General features: G+C 43.3%; 1 protein-coding gene and 1 pseudogene across 3 annotated transcripts in view; both read left to right on the top strand.

Moving 5' to 3' along the window:
* ANKH (ANKH inorganic pyrophosphate transport regulator) overlaps nucleotides 1–21,673 on the top strand; it is a 112,382-nt gene that overhangs the window by 42,643 nt on the left and 48,066 nt on the right. The gene's annotated exons all lie outside the window — the stretch shown is intronic.
* Nucleotides 13,824–17,677, top strand: LOC118702726 (annotated as a pseudogene).

The following is a 21,673-nucleotide window of genomic DNA, read 5'->3' as shown; positions in this document are numbered from 1 at the left end:
TCATATCCCTAAAGTGTGTTTTTCTTTTCCCTGTGGGAGAGTTTGTTTTGCCATCACATTGCATTCTGGCCGGGGCTCACAGCTTGTCATGACTGCCCTGCCTCTCGGTTGGGTGAATTTTTGAGAAGCTTTTCTTGGTGCCAGACCAGCCTGTTACAGAGGCTCCACTGAGGAACAGTCAGGTGGGCTTGTCATCCTTATTCCAAGAAAGACAGCGGAAAGGCTTGGGTCTCATGAAAATATTGACGCCTGAATAAGAACGTTCTGTGAGAGAGGAGATCCAGAGAAACGAGCCGTCAACAAGACTTCTCCATCCTCTGTCAGAGGTCATGGTCTGTTCTCCTTCTACACTTGACCATTTCCAAGCTGAACCATTCCCTCCCTCTGTTGTCTGCTCCTTTCTTTTGCCTCCGATCACTCTCTGATGGGAATCAGATCGTTGGGAGTGGAAGTGCTATGAGAAAGAAATAATCAGCAGCGCAGCTGTTCGAGGTAGGAAAGAAATTAAACTTCGACCCATGTGAAGTAGCTCCTCTCTCTTTGCTTGGAGCTTCTAAACCAACCCTCTTTTATTTTGTCTGTAAGGAAACTGAGGCCCAAACAGGTGAGCTGTTAAAGATAACACACTCAGATATGACAGATCCAAAAGTAGAATGTCTCCTATGACAGCCACCTCCTTCCTTCAACCACTTTATGTCAACGAAGTACAATATTTTTAGGTTGGGAAAAGAAAAAAAATTAGCATAATATGGCCTCTGCGTAATAATAACAACTGGGTACACTTTATAGGTCAGGAATATGTTCACTATCTTATCTACAATGCGTTGTCAACCGATTTGCCAATTTGTAAGTAGTGAAATTTTATTTAGAGACTTGAGGGAAAGCAAGAGAGAAAGAATTGAATTGGGCGACTGTTAGTGAACTTAATGACCCCCAGGAGGTATAGGTTGAGAGTGTGAGCTATTGCAGATGGATAGATAGATCCAAGGTGTATCCTTGAGTCTGAGTCAAGGAGTGACATAAAATGTGCCTTGGTGTTGGAAACAGACTTTTGAGTTGTTAACATAAAAACATTCAAACTTTGCCGAAACCTGTTTGGCTCAGTGGATGGAGGGTAGGCCTGCAGACTGAAAGGTCCCAGGTTTGATTCTGGTCAAAGGCATGAACCTTGATTGTGGGCACATCCCCAGTAGAAGGTGTGCAGGAGGCAGCTGATCAATGATTCTCTCTCATCGATGTTTCTAACTCTCTATCCCTCTCTCTTTCTCTCTGTAAAAAATCAATAAAATATATTTATAAAAACAACAACAACAAAAACAAACATTCAAACCTGTAAAGAATTTTTGTGAGTTTATTTGAGCCAAACTGTCGACAATTGCCGGGAAGCAGAACCTCAATGGATTGAGTTAATGCTCCAGAGAATGGCAGGTTACAAAAAAAAGAAAAAACACTATCTTTAGGAACAAATGATTGAGAATATCTAGTCAATAATTTTATAGAAAGAAATATAAACATAGGGAGACAGGGAGGAAAGGACTATGATGGTACCATGAATTGAAAGAGGATAATATATTATTTTCTACATTCAAACTTGGAAAAGGGCTTCTATTGAGCCACCGAGGGGTCATGTGCTTTTCCTCTTGGTCTTCAGACCTTGAAAGATTCAAATAGAAGAAGAAATTGAATAAGACAGATAGTATCAAACATGGACACTATAAAAAATAGTGAATATAATATTCTAGCCCTTGTTGCCAAGGTGATTTGGTTGTGTAAGTGGGAAAAGCATTAACAGCAGACAAGAGTTTTCTTTTTAAGGACAAAACAGGAACTCGAAAGAAAGGGCCAAAGTTCCTCTTTGAGTTGGAACCCAGGACAAGGAAAGGGGGTTCCTCTGAAATTGAAATGTGTTCTGATGTTAACAACCTAACCTTTCAGTGGGTTGAGGGGAAAAAATAAAAGTTTCAATATTCTCTTTATTGCTGTTTTTATCACACAAGGTTAATTGTTTGCTTGCATTTGGGGACAATTTGTAACATATGCAGAATACTCTTAAACTGGTAGTCGCAACAGTACTGGTATACACCCACAAGGCAATTAAAAAGGGTCTACGGTAGACTGGGGGTTTTCTAAACTGAAGCCAGCAATCCTGCCTTCCACTGACAGTGGGCAGTTGCACATGGAGGCTTCTTCGTCTGGAAGTATGTGTCTGATCTGGGTGGCTGGTGGAGCGCTGAGAGAGGAGTCCTGGCTCCTAAGAGTTCAGGTTTCTCTTTTCCTTTTCCCTGTCTCTGGGTTGTGGTCATTGGTCAGCCCTGTCTTTTTCTAACGTATGAGCAAAGGCATGAGTGGCTGAGCTTATTTCATAGGCAGAGCTGAGACTTTGGAAAGCCAATGAATGCTCTGTTACCAGCCCCAGCCAGAGTTCAGAATGCACTCTGCTGCTCCGGGCAGTGGGGTTCCCTTATGTAGGAGGTTGTGTGGCTGTGCTGGACAGATCAGGAGCTGTAGTTACAGGAACGGGGGTTATCTTTGGCTCTTAATAGTACCATATGTTTCCCACCTGCCCTCTTCACCCTCAGTGTCCTGTTGAAATCATAGTTCTCTATTCCATGACATTTTTCTCGCCACCGAAATGTTGGATCTGGAATTTTATGAATGCCCAATGCTGCCATCCAGTGTAGAAGGGGTAAAAAAAAAAATGACCTTGATGGTGATTCACAAGGTTCGATATTTTACTAAACGTTTTTCTTTTGCAGAATTTGCAATTTAGAAACAGGAAGTTCAAGGAATAATAAGGCAGGGAGGCAAGGGCAGACAAGTAATGGCTTTTGAGGGTACTGAAAGTAGAAGGTACATGAGCAATTATCTCTTTAGTTTCCTGGTGTTGCAGGAGATTCCTGAAAACACTGAAATAAATGGCCAGGCACTGAATTCAAGGTTATTGTAATTAGTCTTGTTACTTGGGTTCTTTAAACTCAAAATCAATGATCATTAATCCTGCTCAGTGCTATCAGGTGCTGCTCGTCATTTTAAGAGTTAATAATTGACATGCTTTGATAATGGTTATTCTCCTCTCCCGTGAAATTCAGGATTGCATCTTGTGTCTCCCCTCCCTTGGACAGGGTTCAGAAGCTGGTGGTGGTGCACATCAGAATATCATCGGGCGGCAGTGCCACCGGGGACTGGAAACAGAGTCCGTGTCTGTGGCTGCAGGCCAGCTGGCATCCCAAAACCAGCTTCCTGTTTAGGCTCCTTTGGGAGCAAAAGCTTAGTTTCAGACCTTAATTCTGTTTTGACTTCGGGAGCCCAGCACCCACTCTAGGGGGACAGTGAGCCAAGCTGACTCAGAGGAAGGAACCTCCTGTTGAGTCAGCCGCCCACCTCCCCGTGGCCCAAGGTTTTCTTTAGAGGCTCCTGGCCGCAGCCTGAAAGGTCTGTGCTACCAGAGGGATGAGACTTGAACAGTGTAGGTCGTACTTACTTCTGTATTTTCTCTCCCTAGAAAAGCATCATTTCATCCCGTGAACAGTTTATTTCAAGACCTACAAAGCTGGAGCAGGGGTGGGAGAGTCTAGGGGGGGGGGGGGGGGGGGGGGGGTCAGAGCTTTCGGTTGTTAGGCGCACACATCTCATCAGAGCTTTCAAACATTTCCCCTTACCTGTGCCACTTACTCTAAGGGGTCACAGTGCCTGCTTTTTAAATATTTATAATCTAAGCCCTGTGGGTAGTTCAGTGGTTGAGTGTCAACCGATGAACCAGGAGGTCATGATTTGATTCCGGGTCAGGGCACATGCCTGGGTTTTGGGTTCGATCCCCAGTAGGGGCATGCTGGAGGCAGCCAGTCGGTGATTCTCTCTCATTGTTGATGTCTCTATCTCTCTCTCCCTCTTCCTTCCTCTTTGAAATATGTGTGTGTGTATTTGTGTGTGTGTGTGTGTCGCAGATGACTTTACCACAGGCACATGTAAAGACACACATAAAAATTGAAAATATTTTAATAGGCTTACCTATCTCATAACTGGTTAAGAATTGGAACCTAACGAAACAATGCTCAAGAAATATTAGAATCCTTCATCTCATGAACTCAGTGTGTGGACTCGATAACATAGAAGGGATATTATGGCCATCCCTGCAGCAGAACCCCGAGGCTGATAGTAAGAAAGAGGCATAAGAAACATTTCATCACATGGAGTAAAAACTAAGAAAATATTTATTAGGTAGAACTGTATCTTCTGCATGCATGACAGCCAATCCTGTTCAGGGTTGTATATCTGAAACCCCTTGGGCTTCCTACAGGGAAGAGCTCTGCAGTGCAAAGGTGCTTTGTTTTTCTTTCTCCTTTGATAGTGTATCAGGTGCTGACCGGTTCAAGGGCCCGCTGTCTTTTCTGCATTTCCCTTTTATACTTACAAGAGGTTACAAGAGGACAGTTCAAACGGATGATGACCAAAGATAGAGCACATCTGATAGAAGAGCCACCACGGCCCATTCCCACTAGAAGGGCCTCCAAGAACAACACACACAGGAACTCGCCCTTTCCGTTCCGAATGGTCTACAAAGTCATCTCTGCCCTCCTGGCAGGAGGGTAACCTCCAGCCAAAGCCCCAGCGAGCACTCCTCCGACCTCCTTAGAAAGGGTGGGATTCATAGCACGATGATGGTAAAATATCAAATGCTCACCAGGCACTGCCATAGGGAGTGTTCTGTTTGACTCCAAGATAATTACCCAACAGTGATTTAAAAATTATTAAATTGTGTTGTGTATTCCATTTAAAACATTAAGCCCCCTGTTTTGTTATTGTTCATATTTTTATTGATTTCAGAGAAGAAGGGAGAGGGAGAGACAGAAACATCAAAGATGAGAGTGAATCATTGATTGGCTGCCTCCTGCACACGCCCTACTGGGGATGGAGCCTACAACCCAGGTATGTGCCCTTGACTGGGAATGGAACCCTGACCTCCTAGTTCATAGGTCAACACCCAATCACTAAGTGACACCGGCTGGGTTTAAGCCCCCTGTTTCCAGCAGTAGGCTAATACAGATTGTTTCCACCCCTCAAATATATTTTTGATGGGTTGTTTAGAGTTTTGTTGTTCTTGTTGTTGTTATTGTTTTTTGGGGGGGAACAGGGTGAAGGTGTAGTGAGAAAAAAGAGGAGCTACATGGGGGTAATTCTCTCTCATTTACTAACAGTTTTATTTTATTCAACAACTATTGAATTAAGCAGTTTATACCTTTAGAGTTTATAAAACATAAATGTGTAGACATGGCAAGGTGTGGAAGAATTGAAAATCACGGCACAAAGTCACACCGAAGTGTATATGACTATATGTCTATTGTATACGTTTACCATATCTCCCCGCCTTGATTGTAAACAAGTGCTAACCAGATTACTTAACAGCACCGAGCGTGGAGGCCATAGGCCATCAGAGGACCTGTCAAGTGACAGCGGGTTAAGCAGGGCGCCATGGTATTTAGATAAAGAGCTGGCAGCACGTGCTGCCTGGTATCAGCGTGGTCCTTTCTGTGGGCAAAGTAGGGCAATATACTTGCTGTTGCTTGGAACTGTGTACAAAGTGGTTTATACATCCTTTGATACCATCAACTAATGTGAGCTACTGTCTGGTACAGAGAAGACATGTGTAGGTTAGGTCCGTAGACAACATCAAGAATCCTGAAACAGACTCCGTGGAAACTAGATACCTCAGATAAGTACCTACAGCAAGAAAGGCTGAACCAACCTTCAAAAGAGCTGGACCTGGATAATCTCCAGCTTCCTTGGGCTGTCATGCAAGGATGATGAAAATCCATCACAAAAGAACCTCTGAGGCCATTGAGATCATACAGAGTGACTCAGTGACCTCTAGGAAGCCTAAGCCAGTTGAGCCTGGGAAGGAACTAGATTTTCCTGGTTACACTGCTCCTCATGGCATTACCCTGTTAGATCTCCAGTGAGCACTGATAATGAGTCCTTTTCAAAAAAAAAATATACTATACTATATTCATTCAGCTGTGTATGCACACCTGGCAATAGTATATCTTATTTAGACAAGTCAGCAGTGTGATGTGTACCCCAAAGACAGGCTTGTGCCAGCAAAAACATCTGGGAATACCATTGTTTCCTTGGAGATTTATAATACGCATTGGCATATAAAGTCATTGAGAAGGTGGGTCTTTTGAAAAAACCTTGAATCCTATAGTTATTTACATACCTAGGCTTTTAAATATATATATATATATATATATATATATATATATATATATATATATATATATAGCACCTATTAACATCTCGAAGCAACAGTGTTCCTGGAGCATACTTTCAGAAGCACTGTGTGAGCTCATCAAATTCCAGACATTGGCCCAGCAGGCATGGCTCAGTGCTTGAGCATTGACCTCTGAACCAGGAGGTCACAATTTGACACAGGGCACATGCCTGGGTTGCGGGCTCGATCCCCAGTGTGGGGTGTGGGCAGTCGATCAATGATTGTCTCTTATCATCTTCAATTCAGAGTGAGGGCCTCTCTCTGCTGTTCCACCCCCTCCTTTCTGTGTATCCCAACCGCATCCACACTGTGGATTCGTAGGCCAGGCTGGGCACACAGGGAGTTGCAGGCCACCCTTCCAGCTTTAGTAATCTGGCTTTTTTCAGGTCTCCGTCCACAGGGGCTAAAATACGTGTCTTTCTGTAGGCCCTGTGGCCCCAGAACAGGCTGGTTCCCAGCAGGCTTCCCAGGAAGGCTTCCCTGCCCGAAACTGCCAGGACTTCCCAGAGTCCACACACCCGTCATCCTTTGCTTGAGAGAATAGAGCTAAGCAGTTGCTCTGACTTCTTCGCCATCCCACAGGGACCTGGGTCTCAGCAGTGTAAACAGATCCCAGAGATATTTCTGTTTATCCCAACAGAACGTTGCCATCAGATAAGTGTCGGCTTAGCACAGACGTTTGCTTTGCCGACGCCAAGGCATCGTTGGTGAGCATGACTTCTCGCTCTTAGAGAAACACATTTTTCCCCCAGTGGGCGGTCACCCCGTTCATTGTTCAACAGTCAGTAACAAAGGAAAGCAATGATAGCAGATGAAGAGGGAGAGAGCAAACGGGGCAGGGAGCCACTCCTGCCAGGGCCCTGCTCACTGCCTCCCAAGGCCACCCAGCACCCTGAGCCACTTGGTCATCACCTGCAAGCGTCCAGGGTAAACTCGCTTGGAACTGGGTGTCTCCAGTGAGGAGTAGGCATAGTGAAGGCAAGAAGAGCAACAGGGTGTACTCTTGCCATCGCCTGTCAACTGTCTTACCCCTTTGTCCCCCAGGGCTGTCATTGTCCTGGTTCTGGCCCCTGGCCCTTTCCTCTTCATTCTGCCTCTTCATCCCGGTGCGTCTCAGACCACTTAGCCTGCTGTCCCTTTTTGGGAACTGCACTGCTAGATGTCCGGTGGCCCCCTGGCCCTGATGCCCTGCAGTCCTTACCAGCTACCAGGTCCACACGGGCACAGCTCTCAGGGCAAAGCCACCAAAAGTGAGGGGCACTTAGTGGTAGGGGTCAACAGGGTCCTGTGAGCTGTCCTTGCACACAGGGTGTGATCAGTGTGTGGCTGACTGACAAAGTATAGTTAGTCTATAGCAACTCACCATATCCCTGTTGCCATTTTTCATGTCCAGGATCCTCAGATGTCAGGGTCAAGGCTGACAGAGACCAAGGCAGCTTGGTGATGGCCAAATGTCCTTCCTTGTGGGTTATATTCTTTAAATTTAGGCAGGAAGTTCACCTCGTCAATTTTAGGCTTTGTTGGAATGAAGTATTGTTTTATTTTCATTTTACATGACTTGGAGAATGAGTGGTTCCAGGTGTTGTTTCCACCTTGTGTCACCGGTACCCAGCTACAGGCAGTGACACCCCTGCTGCATCTCAGCTAGACAACTAATGTTGGTTGACAATCTAGAGACAGGCCCCACCCTCAGGGAGACTGACTCAGGAGTGCGGTGTTTGAGGCAAATGAGAAACAGACCTTATTTCTTACATCAAAATAAATGTTGGCTCCCAACTTTCTTTCCTGTCACCAATGCCTTGGGTTCTGGATGCCACACCTGTTCCCTGGGATTCTGCGGCAAGGGGTAGTTTTCTAACTCTGCTTTCTTGACATTTTAGTCCATTACACATTCCTACCAAATCAGTCTTCATAAACTCTACCCTCACAAGCTCCAGGTCTTTCCCATTGCCTATCGCATCCAATCTAAATTCCCATGCCTAGGATTAAGGAGATAGAGGAGGGTTAGGTAGTCAGGGATGGGACCATGGGAGGGAAAGTAGACCCAGCTAGGTGGGAGCTGCTAGGGCAACCCAACTGGGAATAACCAATAGATTGAGAGTTTTCTCTTTGAAAGAACCAATCAGAAGCCAGCAGAGCGTATATCTTACCCCTCCTCCCCCCCAGACAACTTTCAGGGCAACCCACTTGGATCTCCTCCATGCTAGAGGGAGTGTGTCTATCTCTCAGTAAACTTTGCTTTCGATTACCTCTTTGTCCACAAACTTATTCTTTGATTTTTCAAGACAAGGAGAACTCAGTCCCAAACACAGCATTTTGGCATCAGGATAATGTGACCCCACCTGACCCTCCACACCCAGCTCTCCTTTGAGCTGCCTCTCCATGATCCCAGCAGCCAAGATAGATTTCTGACTTAATGAGGCATCACTGTGAAAGCTGCTTTTGAACATGTACATGGCACACACTGCGCGCATTTCCTTCTAAAGCTGTCAGACTAATGAGGACAAATATTACGTCATGAGAAGGTTGCTTGCTTTTGCTTAGCTACGGCTGCTTTTGACTGAGGCTGAATCTTTGAAGCCAGGGAACCATACTTATAAAAAGAAAAGGAGGGGCAGACGGGGCTAGTAGAGCTGGAGGAGCATGGCTGGGCAGCTCGGGCACGTGGAGTAGGAGGTGCTTTTAGAACCACTTCGTTGAATCTGTGTCTTCGCTTTTTTTTATGGAAATCACAAAGCAGCTACATCGTTATCTATTTCCTTGCTGCCCTTCTCCTCCTTACTGACGAGAGGCATGAACTCTCAGGCAGTTTGGGTTCGCATGGTCACTTCTGGAAAACTGAGTTCATCCAATACCCAGTCCCCACCGGAACACACGAAGGGGCCAAGTGGGAGTGACCCCATTCATCAAGGAAGTCATTTTTGCCTTGAATCACTCCACTGGCTGTGGCTATTCTAAAAAGCAAGAAGATATTTAGACCCTCCACAGGTCTTTAGGGCTAATTTTTTTTTTAATTAGATTTATTGGGGTGGCATTTGTTTATAAAACCATGTAAGTTTTAAGTACATTTCTATGATACCTTGATCTGTATATGGCATTGTGTGCCCACCACCCAAAGTCATATAATCTTCTGTCACCCTATATTTGTGCCCCTTTACCCTCCATGTCCTTCCCTTTGGTAACCACCATACTGCTGCCTGGATCTGAGTTTCTTAAATTTTAGTCTGCCCTGAACCAGAGCTGCATCCTGAGGCCCCTTGGGGGTTTGGGCATCTCTGATGTGTCAGGGCCTGTGCTGTAGGTCAGGGACTCACCCCCAAACATTGTATCTCTGATCTTCTAATTGGAGGGGGGAGAGAGGGTTGATGATGTGCCTCCTTTGGTACTAAGCACTGTCACACACATACTCTCAGTTAATCCTAAAATCTGTCCTACAGGAGACAGATTTGGGTGAGCATTCCTATTCTGCTATTCTGAATCACAGAAAGATAAAGTCACGTGCCCAAGATCACACAGCTAATCCAGGAAGGAGCTCAGATCTAAACAGATGGCCCTCATGCTTTCCAGAGTCCCCGGCTGGATTTAGAGGCCAGAATACCAGTTCTGCTACTGATAGCTCCGTTTTTCTTTATGAGCCTCTGTCTCCCCATCTTCCACAAGAGCTGAGACTCCCTACTGTGCTGGGTTTTCAGAGGATCAAATGAAAAGTGATAACTCAAGAGAAAATGCCCAGCACAGACCCCTATACCTGCTTAAGAGGTTGCTTGGCAACAGTCAGAGCCTCCTACAACTCTACCATCTATACAAGGAGGAACATGAAAATAATCTGAGATTTCTACTTAGCAGTTCCTCTGAAACATATCTTACAAAAGGAAAGCAGTCGAAAAGAAGCAATAAAAAAGAGTTTGAGTCTCCTTCCGGAATATTTTTAAAGCTCTATTCCTTTTCAAAATTTGCAGCCAATGTCAACAAATACTTAGTTTGTCTAATCTTCTAGTGGTTTGCATAGAAGGTGGAATGAGTTTTTTTTCAAAGTTGGGACTTCCTGTTTTTCCCTGGTCGGTGTTTTTCTCTTTGACTTCTTCAATTTTTGCATCAGCCCAGAAAACATGTAGTAGTCGTATGGGATGAGTTTTAAATGCCTAAGTGTTTGAGAGGGTTAGAAATTACATGATGTAATAGTTTATATCCTATTTTCTCTATTTAGCATACTTTCATACTTACATAGAAGTGAGTAATTATAGAGAAGTATCTTTTGTTTTGTAGAAAGTGTCTTTTAGAAAGACCAAGGGGAAAATCTGAATGCATTTTAATTTGTGAGGAAGCATCATATTCTGTGTTGAGCAACTAACAGGCTTATTTTAAAACAGATTATTTAAGCTTATTTAAAATATTATTTAAGCTTATTTTAAAACAGATTAAATTTTACTGTTAGAGTTGTGAATTTTATATAATAAAAAAATCTATTTACTAATCAAAGTCCAGAATTACCATTATCTTTGTCCTTATAGTTCAATTTAAAAAATCTGCACTGTATCATTTACAAACTTAATAAATAACCTTGGAAAATTCCCTTTTACTCCCAGTAAAATAGGAAGAAAAGTTTACTTTATTTTTTTTTCTTTAGTGTTAAGGAGATTTTACCAAGCCAAGACACTGAACACTTCAAAGAATTTCTAGAAAAGGGTCTTCTGAATCACTGCCCCTTTGGAAAAACAAATAAGTTTAGGGCAATTGAACTAGACTAAGATAATTGAAATGTGTTGTGGGAATATTCAATTTGCTTTAAAAAACAAAAACAAACAAACAAAAAAACACATTTAACCCATTAAGGAAGCTCAAGCTCATGAGACATGGTACAAGAATCCTAACACTGAGGTTGGACTGATTCTAAATTCTTATGTAAATGCTATTATAGGTAATGTCAGATGAGTTTAGATGTGGTTATACTAAAAGAGTTCAAGCTAATTCTTTTTTCTTTTGCACAGATATTTAGGTCACATTCCATATATTTTTGTTCAGAAGTTCCCTTTTGGACCCATTTGATCAATTAGAATTACTGTCTTGTCTATATGATTTTTTTTAATTTTTAAATAATTATTTATTGTTGAAAGTATTACATATGTCCCCCTTTTTCCCCCATTGACCCCTTTCAGCCTGCTGTCTATATGATTTGACAAGCTGTAGTGTTGTGTTTATATTTTAGCACACCTGTTTCTGTGATAGCCTTTCTATGTGTACCTCTCTCAGCCTCTATACTGTCTTCCCCACCCACCACTTTTTTCATCTTCAGGTTCTCAAATCTGTCCTTCTGTTCATATAAAACTGCCCTGGTCCTTAAGACAGTTAGCCAGTGAGTAACAACTCATTCAAGCCCCTAGTTCTAAGATTTGTGAGGGATATAAAGAAAGATTCAGATATATGTAGGGAGTATGTCTTGTTGGCCTGGCACTGTGCTCTTCATTGACTAATGTAATAAGTGATGACCTATGACAGGAGCTGTCCTGTGACTGAGACTGGTTGGGGGAGGATCCCTGGGGGAGGGAAGACTTGACCTTGATCTCAGAGGATGGGCCTAAGGGACAAGGAAGATGCTGACATTTCAGCTGATATTAAGAGGTAGCCCAGTGAGGGAATTCATTGGGCGGGGGCGCCTGACAGCCTCCAGGAAGCTTTCTCTGACCCTGCAGATAATAGAGGGGCAGGGTAGGCGCCTTTATGCTCTAGTCAGATTGCGTTAGAATATTTGTTTCACCTGTTTGTAAATAAATCATGATTTAGGTGTTAAAGTAAAAAAAAAAAGGTGGAAGTAGGTCACCTTAAGTAAGTAGCAGTAGGACAGAGTGTCAAAAGAGAGAGGATTCCTCTTTTCTCCTGCCCCAGGTCGAGGTTTTACAACTGTCTTTTGGCCAGCACACAGCGTCTAGTATTCAGCCTTGTTTTTAAAACTGTTGGGAACCATGGTGTATTTCAAGTGAGACAAACAGAGGGAGTTAGTTCTTCTAAGAGGTCTCATCCCAGGTATTATGAAAAGTGTGCCAATAACAGAGCAACCTTCACTTTTGGGGTGGTTACTTGGCTTTGCATCCCAGGAACTTGGCATTCCATTTATTTTGATGATTCGGTTTGATTCTAATTGATCCAAATACGTGGAAATGAGTGCATTAATGAAGTTACCTTTTTTTTCCTTTAAATGATCAGAGTCTTGGTTGTAGCTCTACTGTTTTGATAGACACCTTTCCCAGGCGCTCACAGGGACCTCCCTGGAGGCTTCTGCCAGGCAAACACCAAAGACAGCTTTGTCACATTAAATATTGTCTGCCTGAGTGTTGTTGGGATTCCTTTTCAAGTGTGTGTGTGTGTGTATGTGTGTGTGTGTGTGTGTGTGTACCTATGCATGTGTGTACATATGTACTTAAGTCACTGGTATAGAACATCAGTGGACAAGATGGACTGACCTGTTTAATGCCCAATTTTTACTCTCTTGCACTCACCACCTAAATGTAATCAGTTCAAAAGCCCAGACCCTTAGAAACCTTCCACAAGGCTTATGCGTGCCAGTCATATAAATACCAGCAGCAAGTCATAACTGAACCCCAAGCAAAAATAGATGAATTCTGCAGCTGAGAAGCCAATAAAATTTTTGGACAAGTTGTAGGTACTGGGGAGACGCATTATGTCCTGTGTGAAAGAAGCCCATAAACATCCTTGTCCACTGTCCAGAGCCTCTGAGCATCGGGCCACACTGGTGCTGGTGGAGCAGGTGCCTGAGCTCAGGGTGGCCCCTGCGGGGCTGGGGTCACAGGCATGTACTTGTCCCCACGCTGTGTGGTGCCGATGGCAGAGCATAAGTAACCTGACTTTTCTTCTCATTTTCTTGTCACAACTCAAATGTGTGATGACTTCAATCTCTCTCCATTTGACTTCCACATTGGCAGGCGTAGTACTTAATACACATTACTGTTGAAAAAATAATCTACATTTCAGGACCTTGGGCAATTTTTATATTTTTGGCTTTATCCAAAAGTTGTCTTTGATCTAATCAGCTAATCCTCTCTGTTTACATAAGCGATTGGCAGAATCTGTAATTTCTGAAGCAAAGTGGAAGGAGAGCTTGGTTTCAGTATAATAGAGTGATGGTTATGCTCCAAAGACCTGAGGTCAGCTGTCTGGGTTCTTCAGTTTCCTGTCTCCCAGGCAAAGTGACTTAGCCACTCCCTGCACCAGCTTCCCCAGCAGCAGGCTGGGAAATCATGGTACCAGCCTCACAGAGTTGTTGGAAGAAGTAAAGATCTGAGAGCAGCAATTGTCACAGAGCGAGCCCACAAATGTTGGTGGCTAAGATATTCTCATCACCATCGTTATTGTGCTAACTGGGTTTCATGAGATCCAAATGCAAGTAGACATCCCCCTTTCCTTCTCTTGGTATAAGTGCATTATAAATGTCAATAGGAGACAATAGGAGACACTTCCAAAGGTTACAGTCGGAAAAACAGAATGGCGCTTCTGAGGTGCTCAGAGATCCACAACTAAATTTAAGGTGCTGGAGTAATCAGTATGTAGGCAGGGAGAAAGTTAGGGGGAACCCACAAAAATAACTCCCTGGATCTCAGAATCTATTCCAGACTATTTTTTTAGGAAGTTGTATTGTTTTTCAGTATAAAAGCATTGAAAACTCAGCTTGGAAGTGGAATAGATATAATCTTGAGAAATTAACCAAGAAATATTATCATTTGGGGATCATATAAGTATAAAAAATATGGGCATTTCTGCAATAAAAATGCCATCTTAAGGTGAGGAATAAGTAAAGATTCTTAAGTGGCACAGGAAACTTTGGGGATTTTTTTTAAGCACAGTAGAATGTTCATAGTAATAATATCTCTTCCCTATCAAGCCTCCCACCATCTTGAATTAAAGTTAGATTTAGGTGAATAAGATTTATGTTTACAAGGGGATTTGAGGAGGGTCCTATGACAGTACAATATATTGAATAAACTAATATATTTCCAGATGATGAAGTAAAAGGCAAAAGGCTTTTATTTCCCCTGAAGTGTAAAAGAAACCCACAGGAGAAAATGGAGTTAGCCAGACTTCGTCCTGTTTAGTAGTGTATCTATCTATTCTTTATAGAAACTCCTCTCCAGGTTCAGGAAGTAACACAAGTGTCGTATTTTGGATTTGTCCTGTGTTGCCTCCAGGTTTTCGGGAAGCTCTAAATATGGACACTGCCCCACGGAGCCTTGCCTAGGACACTAAGGAGGCCAGGCTTCGTTTGACCGCTACTCTCTGAAACCACAACCTCATGTGTGGGTGTCAGGTTCTTGGCTGGAGCGCCAGCCAAACAGAGCGCGGGTGTCTTGTTTAGAGCACTATAGATCCTTGAGAAAATAAAGCATGGCTTGGAAAACTACCGGGAAGACAAATGATCTAATTTAACCCAAACCACTTTTTAAAATACAGACCAACAGAACAATAACAGTGGAAAATTACAGCACCCGGGCTCCTGGAGACGATGGAAATCCAGGATGGTGATTACCCACCTCCTTGGGAGAAGCGGTTCCCACAGGTCGCTTTGCCTGCGCGTGGGCCTCTGAATTTCCACATTTCCACAAATGTGCATTTTCTGAGGACCCTGGGTTTGAAAAAGACCATAAAACCATTTCATCTGTGGCAATAGTGGGTTTGCTTTATGTTGAAGCTGTAGACAGGAGTAGTCTTTTATCAAAGAGATTAGATGGCAGTCTGTAACAAGACAGAGTTCTTAGCCAGCCCTGTGTGCCATTGGTTTTCTATTCCAGGATGAGGCCAACGAAGGCCGTATTCATCTTACTCAAAGTAAAAAAAAAATGGGACAGTTAGCATCTCATATAATAGTCTCTTGCTATTTTAGGGAACAATACCAGTTTCCAACTCAGCAGCTTTTTGTGGAGGAAATTGAAATGCCATTTCTATATGAGCAACATGATCAATTTCTTTCGACCACATGGCCATGAATATCAGTTATAAGATCAGGGTCCAACAGCCTTTGGCCCTCCCTGAATGGTGTAGCCGTCTCTCTCTCGGAGCCTGGTTGCCCTCCCAAGTACCCCCTTTCGGAATGTGGAGGTCATGCCCTGGCTGTCTGGGGCACACTGAGCTCTCAGCAGGGTTCTCTCCGCTTCTCCGGGATCTGGGCAGGAGGTTCTCTTACCCTCTGAATCTGAACTTCTTATTTGCTTCTGACAGCAGCTGACTTCTGTTACAGGATTCGACTCTATAGAGGAACAGTGTGTCCTGTATCCCAGTTGACATCCAAAGGATATGGCGGGGGGGAGGGAGGGGCGGGAAGAGTCAGAAATAATCTTTGCTTAAGCTTTACACCTAAGAAGCTAATCATGTGACCCAATATTGAATTCTATTTATGTCTGCGTGTCTGCAGTTAAGCAGACAACCTTTTTCTGGTAGGTACCCGGTGCCAGTGTGGCAGGGGAGAAATGCCAGTGGAAGCCCTTGCCTGTCTCTTGAGATAACATCAGGACTCCAAAAAGGTCTATGGTGCTACCGCCATCCCTTTGAGTATTTTAAATACAGAGATTTCACCAAAAATATGTTCATTTACCCAGAAAACCAAACCTACAGTTGGAGATTTTATTGACCAGATATAAGATATCAGATTTGCTACCAGATCTAGGCTGTGTGTTATAGTAAACACATTCACTTTCTCACATACTGATTTTCGACTATGCTCAGCACTGTGCTGAGTAGATATAGGAAAACTGGTGACAAACAAGCCAATTCCTGCTTCAAGGAGTCTAGTAGATGGAGTTCAAGTACACAGGCAGCCACAGCACACCTGGCGAGTGCAGTGATGGTCCCAGGGTCCATGTAGGTTGCAGAGCTCAGAGGAAGGGCTACCCGTAGGAGACAGCTTCCCAGAAAATGCGATTCCTAAATTGATGATGAGTTTTCCAGGTGAATAGGGTGGGAGCAGGGGTAAAGGTGGTTCTGCGTAGAGAAAAGAGCTTAAGCATAAGCCTTTAGATGAGAGGGAGGATGATATATAGTAGTTTATCCAGAAAACTGCAAACGGCACTCATAAAACACACAGCACTCCTGACAGGGCAACTGTGGAGGCAACTCTTCCCAATTTGCTCTGGGCAACATGCAGCTCAAAGGCCTCAGCTGGCTCCGAGGGTCTGGCTTTCGGTTTCCTGGTGCCCTGGAGGGTAGGAATGGCTGTGGAAGGAGATAACGAGGTAGAATAACTGGTGGAGAGTGTCACCGAGTTCCTGCGAGGCCCAGGCTGGTCCATCCCCATCTTGGACATCATGAAGCAGAAAATTTGAAATTTTTGATGATGATGAAGAAGGCGGCAAATTGACCTGTGCTGAGATACATCAGGAATACAAAGAACTAGTTGGAAATCTGTTAGAAAGTTACCTCAAAGAAATTGAAACTAATGAAGATCAATTTCCAGAAGCATGCACTTCTCTTGCAAAGACCTGCACGTCACAGACCACTTTGCGAAGTGTGTTGGCCACAGTAGGTTTTACTCTCTTTAAAGCAATGGTGGTCCAGAAAAACATAGAAGTGCAACTGAAAGTCATTCGAATGATTCAAGGGAGAAATGGTGTATTCCCTGACTGCTTAGCAGATGGTTCTAATGTGGTCAGTGATCTCGAACAGGAAGCGAAGAAAATCCTGAGGAAAGTTCTTAGAAAATCAAAGGAGGAATATGCCCAAGGGGAAGAAAGGAAAAGAAAAAAAGCAGTTGTCAGAGGCTAAAACAGAAGAGCCCCCATGCATACCGATGAAAGTGCAGAAGGGATGGTAAACATGCACACGCTCAGAAGTGAAAGTGCATTTTGCTAATCTGTCAGTGCATCCCTTGACTGGAAATGTTGCTTGAAACTTCCTCTCTCCCACAAAAAGGCCTGGAGAGGTGGATCTGAGATGCGGAGCAGACAGAAAGTAATTGAAGTTGTGGGAGGGGTGGGATCACTGAGCGAGAATGGAGAATGAAAAGAGGAAAGGGCCCAGACAGACCCCTGGGAACACCCACATAGAAGAGATGAAGAAAGAGAAAGCATCAAGGGGAAAGAGCTAAAGCAGAAGAGGTAGGAGAGAAAGGTAGAAACCTCAAAGTTATTATAGCCAAGGGGAAGGGGGGTTTCAAAGAGACCATGGCCAACAGGGTCAGATCTACTGAGAGGTGAGACCATTGAGGACAGAAAAGTGCCCAGTTGGTTAGCAGGAAGACATGTGTGGGGAAGGGAATGCAAAAGCCAGAACTCAGTGTGTATTCAACAAATTATTTCTTATTGACCCTGTAATGTGGTAAGACCATGTTATAACTGTAATTTTGGGGGTACAGACCAGGTTCCTGCAATTTGGGAGCTGCTATTTGAACAGGCTGAGAGATAAATGAAATGATGAAAAGAGGTGAGAAGGAGGGTGGTAAAGAAGGTAGAGAAGAGTTGGGAGCAGGTTTATTTTTAAAATGGAAGAAACTCATGTTTGTACAAGTAAATGTTGGGTAAGAGCCAGGCAAGTAGCATAAATCAGACAAGCAGGAGAGGAGGATGGTGGCTTGTGACAAGACTCCTGGCAAGGTTGGAGGAACACAGTTGTAAAGACCCAGGTAGATAGCCCTGCACTCACCCTGGACAAACTGACCTTTCTGTTGGATCAGGAGAGAGGAGATGAGGGCACAGATGTGTTTTGTTGAGGTTTGTTTTAAGGGAAGACGCAACAACATATGTTCTTTCTACCTGGTGGATTTCATATTCCAGATGAAATAAGAGGTGAATTTGCCTGCTGAGAATGGAAAAGATGGAAGGATAATGGAGCAGCTAGCAGCCCAGTGGAGGATGGAAACGATGAGCGTTGTGGTCACAGTCTGTGTTGTTGTATGTTTGATTTCAGCCCCATATAAGTCCAAGTAGAAGTCTATAAATACGGATAAGAATGGAATAGGTAAATGATTTGATGACTCCAAGATCAGAGATTTTTCAGATAATAAGTTGTGGGTATTATTGACATGGGTGTGATTAAAGGGATGATCATAAAATCTAGGCTAGAGTAGTATGGAAGGACAGATAGGAGGAACCAAGATAGAGAAAGTAAAGGAATCAAGAGAGTGAGAAGAGTAGTGAGGATTAGAAAAGAGAGAGTGGGAGAAACAGAAGGAGAGCCTCACAGATCTCCCAGACAGAAGATAAGCTTGCCCCAGACCTGCTCTCAGGGAGGAGATGTCACCCCCTGGACCAGTTCCCCAGGGAGCACAGCATTCCTCCCAGCTAGCAAGGAATGCTTGCTGTTAACAATGGCATGAAGTGATGGGAGGTGAGTTGGCGACACTTGGTCTGAAGAATCTCCATTTGCAGTACAGAGATGTTTCTGGTTTCCAGAGCCCAAGTTTGAAATATCAGAATCTCCCTTAGGGTTTAACGATCTAAGACCGCATGTCATACCAGAGAGATGACATGTGGGATTTTTTAGCCATTTCCCTGGAGTTGTGTTGTTGGGTATTTTGTTCTTCACTTTTTAATATTCTGTCATTTGCTTACTTTTGGGGGGGGGGGGGCAGTGTCATACAATAGAGCACCATGAACTTGGCAAACACTATGAGATACTCAGGCATGTAGGACCCACTAAATGCTTTCTGAACCCCGGTATGTTTTTAAGTCAGATGTCCCACATACATGGCTGGGTGTGAACAAGACCCCATCCCATTCCATCAGGGACCAGGCCAGCCCATGGCTGGAGGGCAGCTTTATTTTTACAATAGTTAGTTGGAGTACTATTAGATATGGCTCTCATCTAATATTTGTTCACTTTCTGAGTGTTTAGAAACTTGCCTGTAGACAGCAAGTGAACCTCCTTCTGACTCTCTGCGGACAGTATTCTGACTCAAGGCCTAATTCATTCTAAAGTGTCTAATCTCAGACACTTGTGTAGCTGAATTTCAGGACTGTGGCTCTTCCTCTTTACCAGCCACAGCAACTTTTCTTTCTGGTCTTGGCTTGAGATGCAGCCCATATTCAGGGGTAACATGGCAGAACAGGCTAGCTCATTAATGCTGAACTACAGCATAATTATAACACTGGTGTAACATGGGAGGCTTGCCATATCCTGAAGCTGTTTAAATTTATTCCTAGAGTGCTATAGGACTAAATCTTGGACCCCTTTCAATCTATATTCTGTCTAGATGATCTCATTTAACTCCTGCCTTTCGATACTGTTTTATGTCCGTGGTCCACATCTCTCCCCTGGACTCCAGTCATGTAGCCAACTATCTTGCTTGACTTTTCCGCTAGGATTCAACAGGGGCCCCCAAATAGAGCTCTTGCTTTTTTCCTCCCAAATCTTCCCTTCCCAGTCTCCTCACCCCAGTCAATAGCTACACCATTTGACCAATGACTCAAGCCAAAACATTCAAGTCATCTTTGGTTTTTCCCCTTTCTTTATGTCCATCCTATAGTCCACCATAAATTCCATTTTTTTTATCTCAAAAAGAAAAAAAGAAAGAAAGAAAGAAAAGAAAAGAAAAACTCTCAAAGCACTCTGCTTCTCTTCATCTCCTCTATTCCACCCTAGTCCAAGCCAGCGCCTTTTCTTTCCCAGGTGACCACAAAACTCTTGACTTCCTGCTTCTGCTCTTCCCTCTCCAATCCATTCTTATCCCCACAGCCAGTGTGAGCCTCTATCCATCCTCTACTCCGATCCATTAATGATTTACCATCACTCTTAGAACAAAACACACATTCTTCACCAAGACCTGGGATGACCTCGAGTGGCCTGTTTTTCCAAACTCACCCTATCCCCCTCTCTATTTCTCTTACTGGCCTTCCTTCTGTTCTAAGCCCTCTGCAGACCTGTGCCTTCCTCTAGCTTTTCATTCAACTGGTTCATTCTTATTCTTCAGGACTCAGTTCAAATGTCACATTCGTAGAGGGATTTTCTTGTCTAGTTCATCTGAATCAGCTCCTCTCGGGAGTCCTCAGCTCATTAGCACATTTTATTTCTTCACCTGTCTCAGTAAATGTTTATACTGCTTTTGCCCACTATACTTCATTTTCTCAAATACTGGTCATGTGACCCCCTATCCTGTTGTAGATCTTTGGATGTAGCATGGACCAGACAAAGTTTTCTAGGCCATGGAGCTTGCTTTCAAATACACAAGAGAGACAATACGACAAATAACAAGTAAACAGACAATGTCATGTCAGGCGATGAAGGAAAACAGGGTAAGCAAAATGAGACAGGTAGACGGCAGGTGACTGTAAACCATGTAATAACGAATGACTGATAAGTAAACATCCCAAATAAATGAGTATTGAGTGTTCTATTCAAGAAATAAACTATTTTGAGAAATTAATTTTAAGCCATATCTCACAGCATAAGTTCCAGGAGGACTAAAAAGCTACGTGTGCAAATGAAACCATAAACCAGAACAAAATTTCCTTATCTGTGGGCGGGTCAGAATACAGAGTCTTTAAGGTATGGAAAGAAACTCTATGAAATGATTGATCGACTACACAATAAATTTTTCTGTGTCAGAAGAAAATTATGAAGTTTAAGAAAGTGAACAAATTTGAGGAAATGCTTGCTACAAATGGGAATAATAAAAAGGCTGATAATGTTAATATCCTCAATCCTAAAGCTCCTTTTTTCCCTTGCATTTCAATATTTCTTAAAATCTGGATATGTTTTCCAATCACTATGTACATTTAATGTGATCACTAAAAATATTAAAGGAGTGGTTTATCTTACAAGTAATATTTCTTAATAAAATATTTTTTAAGTTCATAAAAATCAGTATGAACATTAAAGTTCCTGGTAGGAAACAGCTCATTCATTTAACAAATATTTGAACTTTTGTGCTGTAGCAAAGAGGTGGGTGTAGAGTGGTAAACAAAATAGGCAAAAATCCTTGCTTTTAGTGCCTTCTCCAGTCACTGCTTGTATCCAGTCTAAGATCAGTTGAGCTGTTTCAGCAAGAATAAGGACCTTGGCCAAGGCCACTCAGTAGTTTAGTGATAGGAGCCGATCCAACTCAGTCTGTGTGGCTCTAAACCCAGTGCTCTTTCCTCACGTGACCATAAATGGTGAGCTAAGGGGAGTTTGCACACTCAGTGTTGGGGACAACACTGTCACTTCTATGCCCTTTTCCTTCTCACCTGCCTCAGCACTGGGCTTCGGGTTCAGTCAGTGAACTGTCGGTACAAGTAGAAAGCATTGCAATGGACACATACGAAGTCTAACTCTACATTATTTAGGTGCCCTCTGCTATGCTTTTAAAACTTGTGCGAAGTTATATGTTCATTTAAATTTGAACCAACATTTCAGCAATGAAAAGTAAGCCAATACACAGCTATAAATTTTGGGAAGGAAAGAAGGAAAAAAGAACCAACCATAACAATT

This window comes from Pipistrellus kuhlii, unplaced genomic scaffold (assembly GCF_014108245.1).
Source record: "Pipistrellus kuhlii isolate mPipKuh1 unplaced genomic scaffold, mPipKuh1.p scaffold_m20_p_4, whole genome shotgun sequence".
NCBI lineage: Eukaryota > Metazoa > Chordata > Mammalia > Chiroptera > Vespertilionidae > Pipistrellus > Pipistrellus kuhlii.
The sequence above is the reverse complement of the archived record's forward strand: the minus strand, read 5'-3'. Positions and strand labels throughout refer to the sequence as shown.